This window comes from Trachypithecus francoisi, unplaced genomic scaffold (genome assembly GCF_009764315.1).
Source record: "Trachypithecus francoisi isolate TF-2019V2 unplaced genomic scaffold, Tfra_2.0 Lachesis_group15, whole genome shotgun sequence".
In the NCBI taxonomy this organism is placed as follows: domain Eukaryota; kingdom Metazoa; phylum Chordata; class Mammalia; order Primates; family Cercopithecidae; genus Trachypithecus; species Trachypithecus francoisi.
The window spans coordinates 2,808,027-2,815,393 of record NW_022681460.1 but is presented as its reverse complement, the minus strand read 5'-3'; positions in this window follow the sequence as shown (position 1 = coordinate 2,815,393).

Genomic DNA, 7,367 nt, shown 5'->3' with positions numbered 1-7,367 from the left:
CTTCAAAAACAAGACAAATGAGCCTGTGATGTCAGGACCGCGTTTAACTTGAGCAGGGAGTGAAGGGAGTGTTGGGGAAGATACATGAGTGAGGCTCTGGGGTGTTGGTCATATTCTGCTGTTGTGTTTACACCTGGGTGTGTGCACAAGTGTTCATCAAGCTGTATAATGATGGGGCATGCACTTTCCTGTATGTGTTCAACATAGAAGAACAGGAATCAATTAGGTTATCATAATAACTTAATTGTTATGAAGAGGAAAATGGGTGACGTAGAAAGTACTGCAGAGCTCAGAGGAGAACATACTATCAACTGCCATGGTTGGCCTGGTTTCTTGAGAAGGAAGGAACAGAGGAAACAGAAGAGAGAAAACAGGAATTATGTTTACAGAAACCTCCCATGAGGAGGCTGAAGGGAGATCTCAGGATGACAACTCATACAAGATACTGAGTCCCAGTCCAGATGGGAGCAATGTGACTCGAGAGATGGAATTTTTCACCAGGATTCCCAGTGCCATGGTACTGCTTTCTTCCCCAGAAGACAGCATGCCCAGGTGAGCCTGGGTTCTTGCTTTTGTGTGGTCACATCCCTGCCCTGTTCTCAATGCTCTTCTGCCTGCATCAGTGGAGGGTGCCCATTAATCCATCTTTGTGATTTCCCCAAGGATATATAGAGGTGAATTCATAATTATTGTCTATTTCCATCTAAGAAAATACAACTGTAAACTAAAAAATAATGATTCAGCTTTTTCCCTAGAGCTGTTTCCTCAGGCAACCTAATTACGGATTAATCCTTTTACCCTAGTGCCCTTCCTAGGAAACCTCCAAATGACTTCAGGGAAATTTCATGTAGTTAATGGTTACTGGATCTTTCTAAGTGAGTTATCATTAAAAATACATAAGGGCAAATACCTAACCCTAACCCATATCCTAACCCTCACCCTCACCTGGTTTGCTAGTAGAAAACCTTGAGAAACATTTTAGACTGAAACACTTTCTGGGTTAATTACCATAGTCCTCCAAGAAAAGCCATCCACGCTGATGGCCATTTTGGTTTCGGCCAAGCAAGTCTCACGTAAACAATTCTTCACTGATAAGAACTGCACGTTTCCCTCCTCTTTGGCGTCTGTAACTTTTTTTTTTTCCAAGACGGAGTCTCACTCTGTCACCAGGCTGGAGTGCAGTGGTGTGATCTCGGCTCACTGCAACCTCTGTCTCCCAGATTCAAGCAATTCTCCTGCCTCAGCCTCCCGAGTAGCTGAGATTACAGGCGCACACCACCGTGCCCAGCTAATTTTTTCTTTTTAGTAGAGACGAGGTTTCACGGTGTTGGCCAGGATGGTCTCGATTTCCTGACCTTATGATCCCCGCCTCGGACTCCCAAAGTGCTGGGATTACAGGCGTGAGCCACTGCACCCAGTCTCGTCTGTAACTTAATATCTGTTTTTTTTTTTAACTGATATCTTATATCTAGGCTTCAAAATTAATATTTTGCCATGTTCACCTCTCATTCTGACTTTTTTTTTTTCAACCATTTACAAATGTAAAGAACGTGGTTAGCTCGTGAGCCATACAGAAACAAGAGGCAAGCGGGATTTGCCTTGCAGGTTGTATTTTGTCCACCCCCGGTCTAGAATAGTAAGGATTTTCTACATATTAACTCATAGTCTAAGGGACCCCAGAAATAGGAGCTGCTTGAGAAGATGTAGTTTGTGGTGTTGAAAATGACATACATCTAAAAGTATTTAGAATGCTTTAATTTTTTTTTTTTTTTTTTGAGACAGAGTCTCGCTCTATCGCCCAGGCTGGAGTGCAGTGGCCGGATCTCAGCTCACTGCAAGCTCCGCCTCCCGGGTTCACGCCATTCTCCTGCCTCAGCCTCCGGCGTAGCTGGGACTACAGGCGCCCGCCACCTCGCCCGCTAGTTTTTTGTATTTTTTAGTAGAGACGGGGTTTCACCGTGTTAGCCAGGATGGTCTCGCTCTCCTGACCTCGTGATCCGCCCGTCTCGACCTCCCAAAGTGCTGGGATTACAGGCTTGAGCCACCGCGCCCGGCCTAGAATGCTTTTAATGATGGAATTCACCCTGCTTTGTCACTCTTTTACACAGGTTGAGTATTCCCAATGCAAAAATACAAAATGCACCCAAATCTGAAACTTTTTGAGTGCTGACATGACATGCAAAGGAACTGCTCATTGGAGCATTTTGGATTTCAGATTTTTGGATTAGGGATGCTGAACTGGCAAATATATAATGCAAATATTCCAAAATCTGAAATTTGAAACATTTTTGGTCCCAAGCATTTTGGATAATGAATACTCAACCTGCCTTACAATAAACAAATAATTAAACTAAAATAACTAATATTTTGACATTAATCTTTGAACAAGCATCTCTTCATGAATTTACTATGTTTAAACCAATAGTTTTTAGCTAAAACACTTCTTACTCATAGTTGAATATATATACTTTGGATATTTTGTCATCTATATACCCTTGGCTACAGCTCATTTTAAAATTATATTTTTTATTCTATTGCTACTTCACTATATTTAGACATTGAAATTTAAACTGTAATCTTATCTTTATTTAATGGGAAATAACGTATGTATGGGAAATTAAAGGTTAAAAATGTGAAAAACCAATTGTATTATCGAGCTGCAAGGGTTCATTTCTGGAGTCTCCATTGAAATGCAAGCCTAAAATCATAGACAATTCCCTCATAATTATCTTCTGAAATTAATGGTTTAAAAGATGTTAATAATATATTAAATTGCTTATAGGAATTATAACCACAAATTACTGAAACTCCCTAGTACCTAACACTGTTGTTAATAAGGCATTTCTCAGCACATTGTAGGTTTACTTTAGCCTAATGAAAAAGCCATGATTCCAATATGTATTGATATATAATTATTTAAAGAATTTAGTATCTGGCCAGCCCTGTAATCCCAGAACTCTGGAAGACCGAGGTGGGTGGATCACTGGAGGTTAGGAGTTCGAGACCAGCCTGGGCAATGTGGCAAAATCCCATCTCTACTAAAAAACACAAAAATTAACTGGGCATGGTGGCAGGCACCTGTAATCCCAGCTACTCGGGAGGCTGAGGCTGGAGAATTGCTTGAACCCAGGAGGCAGAGGTTGCAGTTAGCCAAGACAGAGCCACTGCACTCCAGCCTGGGCGACAGAGGGAGACTCCAGCTCAAAATAAATGAAAGAAAAGAAAGAAAAGAAAGAAAAGAAAAGAAAAAAAGAAAGAAAGAAGGAAAGAAGGAAAGAAGGAAAGAAAGAGAAAGAGAAAGGGAAAGGGAAAGGGAAAGGGAAGGAAAGAAAAGGAAAGAAAAGGAAAGGAAAAGAAAGAAAGAAAAGAAAAGCTAAACAATAAATTGGTTTCTTCCAGTCTAAAATGTGAGTTAATATATAATGAATGTATATTTATTAATTTCTTGATACTGAAGTAAATCTCTATTAAACAATACACATAAAAAGCCTTGAAACCAAAAATTGTCATTTATTTCAAAATAGTTAGATATGCAGGTCAAATGTTATTGGATATATATTTGAATAACTTTCAAATTTCTTATTCTAGCCAGGCGTGGTGGCTCACGCCTGCAATCCCAGCACTTTGGGAGGCCGAGGCGGGCGGATCACCTGAGGTGAGGAGTTCGAGACCAGCCTGACCAACATGGCAAAACCCCGTCTCTACTAAAAATACAAAAATTAGCTGAGCTTGGTGGTGGGTGCCTGTAATCCCAGCTACTCGGGAGGTTGAGGCAGGAGAATGGCTTGAACCTGGGAGGCGGAGGTTGCAATGAGCTGATAGCGCACCATTGCACTCCAGCCTGGGCGACAGAATGAGACTCTGTCTCAAAAAAAGAAAAAAAAAAATTCTTATTCTATAATTTCAACTTTTCTTATAATTGGTTGTTTTTAAATCGATTTTTCTTATGAACACTCAATTTAAAATTTTATTTTTAAAAAGACAAGAATGTTACTATGTAACAATTTAATTGAACTATGCACATAGCTATGCTTTGCCTCATTAACTATCTTAAAAATAAATATACATGTGTCTTACTTTAAAGACATTATACTTTGGTAAAAATATTAGGCAGAGAAATTTGTCTGCACAGTCCTGTAATTGCAGAAAAATAAAAAGAAAATGTTATTCTTTGAAATTGCTTTAAGTTTTGTTAAGTTTTCTACACCGAGAAAAATATATCAATATGAAAGGATTTAACACTTAGTGAGCACTACAGATGTATTATTGCAGTGTTCATTTTTCTTTGACAATTCTGTGAGGCATCACATCAATCATTTAGATTAAAAAATTGAGTTTCGGAAAGACACTTGGCTATTACATGGCCGATGGCAGTTTGACATTCAAATTCAGGTCTGTGTGGCTTCACAGAGTGGAAGGTGAAATTCTGTGTGCTTAGGAGAGGAAAATTCAAACGAGTGTCCAACAGAGATGGTCAGGATCTCAGCCCGAAGCTATGAGAAGGGGTCCCCCGGGTGGAGGGAAGAGTCTAGCCTCGCAGGCAAGGCAGGGAAGCAGAGGCTTGCTTCTGTCAAGGGGAGCCATCTGCCTGGAATTCACGTGGGAGTGACAGGAAATTAAGCTAACAAAAGGGGCTGAGTTGGCTTTGGGATTTCTTTTAGGGTTAACAGTTTATGTTTGGGGAAAGACTGGAATGATTTGTAATGGGAGAGAATGCCACAGAGGACACACAGGAGAATACGTTGTATGAGACAGAACTGCCAGGATCCGGAGACCACTGGGACATTGAAAATGAAGACAGAGGGAGAGTTAGGGACAGCACTGAGATCAAAGAGGTAAACCCTAAACCAGGCACTCCCCCAGCAACAGATAAGCAGAGGAGGCCTCGGTTGGGGCCTGCAGGAGACAGTGGTCTGGAGAGGGCAGGGGGAGGAACAGCAGCAAAGTGGCAGGTGAACTGGGAGAGGGAAAGCAGCTGGGAAGCAGGTCGTGGGGAGGGAGAGACAGAGCACTTGCTGCCTCCTACCTATAGAATATATAGGTGAAACATTCACAATATATAATCTACCAAATTCATCATGGATGACTTATTGCAATGAAAACAATTACAATACCACATAGCGTCCCACTCCACAAAAAAACCATAGCAAGTTACTTATTATGACATTGTATGACTTTGAAAAGCCTCCAACTTTCAGACTGTAGAAGTTTACTGCAATATTCTGAACAAATGGAAGCTCTACTGTAGTGCCCTTTAATAATTAAAAATATGCATCAAATGTTAAAATTGAATGATTTTTCTTTTTTTCCAGAAGGGCGAATGCTTCTGTATGGCTTCCCTGACACGCAGGTCTATTAAAAAAAAAAAAAAAAAAAAAAAAACTTTTCTGGACTTCCTTTTTTCTCATGTACATTTTTAACCCCTGCAGTGCCAATGTTCAAATGAAGAATGAAAACATTTCTATGTCAATGCGTACTTGGAGAGCACATTCATATGTCATACTTTAATTTTATCCTTATAACAGCTTTGTAAGGTGGGCAGGGAAGGTCTGCTGCCATCATCATGTTTATTTTTCACATGAGGACACTGAGTCTCAGACCTGTACAGACCCTTCACTCCCCTACAATGAGTGTAAGAGATGGAGCTCAAGGTTGGGAACTGTGGCACTTAACCCAAGGCTACTTTCCCTTGCAATGTCTCTGACCACACAGAGTTGATCTCTGTGCTAGTTAGGAATTGGTGGAAACAATTTCCCCTAGGAGAAAGGAGGTGTGTGACATTGGGAGAGTCTCAAGGTCAAACCTACAAGGTCATGTGAGCCAGTGATTCTCAAACTCAACTGAACATCAGAGTCACTCAGGGAGACTGAGAATAAAAGATTGTTGGACTCGCCCTGAGATTCCGATTCTCTGCGTCTGCTACTGAGTTGAAGGGATGTGTATGCTTAAACAGTTTTCTGAAAGTTGAACAGTGTCTTGATATTTGATGACTTTAAGGAATTATTGTCATTTTTCAAAGTATGAAAATGATATTAAGAAAACATTTTTAAAGAGTGTCTTCTGAAGATACATCTGCAACATTTACTAATGAAATTATGTAAAGTCTGACTTGTGTTTAAAAATAATCCAGGAGCGGAGGTAGAGGGAAGGGGATAAATGAAACAGGCTGTGACAACTGCAGCCAGGTGGTGAGTGAGGAGTGGAGACGGACTTCCTCTGGCATTCTATTCATATTCGATACTATTCGTATCCCTGTGAGAAAAGCTCCCCAGGAAATTCTGATGATCAGAATTTGATCATTGTTGGATCATTGATCTAATCCAACCACGTAACTATAATTACAGAATCTCCTTGTACATTGCCATGTCTGCGCTCACCTACATTCTAGCTGTATTGTTTGAGGTCACTCGCCTGTTTGTCCTTCTCTGCAGTGGTGCTAAAATCAGGAAATAGTTTTACCAAAACAGGGCATTGGAATATAGACAAGTGTGAGTCATGAGCAGGGGACACTTCTGGGCCTCAGATTTCTCATCTGTGGTTTGTCTCAAACTCAGAGACAGGTTTTCAGATCCCCTCTTGAGTCCACTTTCTTTCCTTCTTTTACAGGAACTTTCTCTCTCAGGCAATTTTCTCCTTTTCTTTCTCAGGCGACTTTTGGCATTTCCTTTTTGCGCTTTACCTTAGAGGTGCGCTATGGTTTATTCAGGTGCAAATTGACCTCCATGTGTCCTGCTTGACACTTGAAAGCACTTTTAATTTGAAGACTCTTGTGCTTCTTACATTCTGGAAAATTCCCAGCGATGATCTCTTTAATTATGCCTCTCCGTCATTCTCTCTAATCCTCTGGAATTCTGACGAGATGAGATTAACTCCCTCCGCCTACAGCTCTTGCTCCTTAAGATCTCTTGCTTTTATAAATCTTTTTTCCTTTCTACTCATTTTACTTTCCAGATGCGTTTCTCAGCTTTCGACTAGATTTTTTTATGTTCTTGTTTTATTATTTCTGCCAGTCCTTTTTTGTTTTAGAGACAGAGTCTCGCTCTGTCGCCCAGGCTGGAGTGCAGTGGCACCATATTGGCTCATCGCAACCTCTGCCTCCTTGGTTCAAGCATTTCTTCTGCCTCTGCCTCCAGAGTAGCTGGGATTACAGGCCTACACACCACCATGCCCGGCTAATTTTGTGGTATTTTTTTTTTTTTAGATAGACTTTTGCTCTTGTTGCCCAGGCTCTAGTGCCATGGCGTGATCTCTGCTTACTGCAACCTCCACCTCCTGGGTTCAAGCGATTCTGCTGCCTCAGTCTCCCGAGTAGCTGGGATTACACGTACGCACCACCATGCCGGGTTAATTTTGTATTTTTGGTAGAC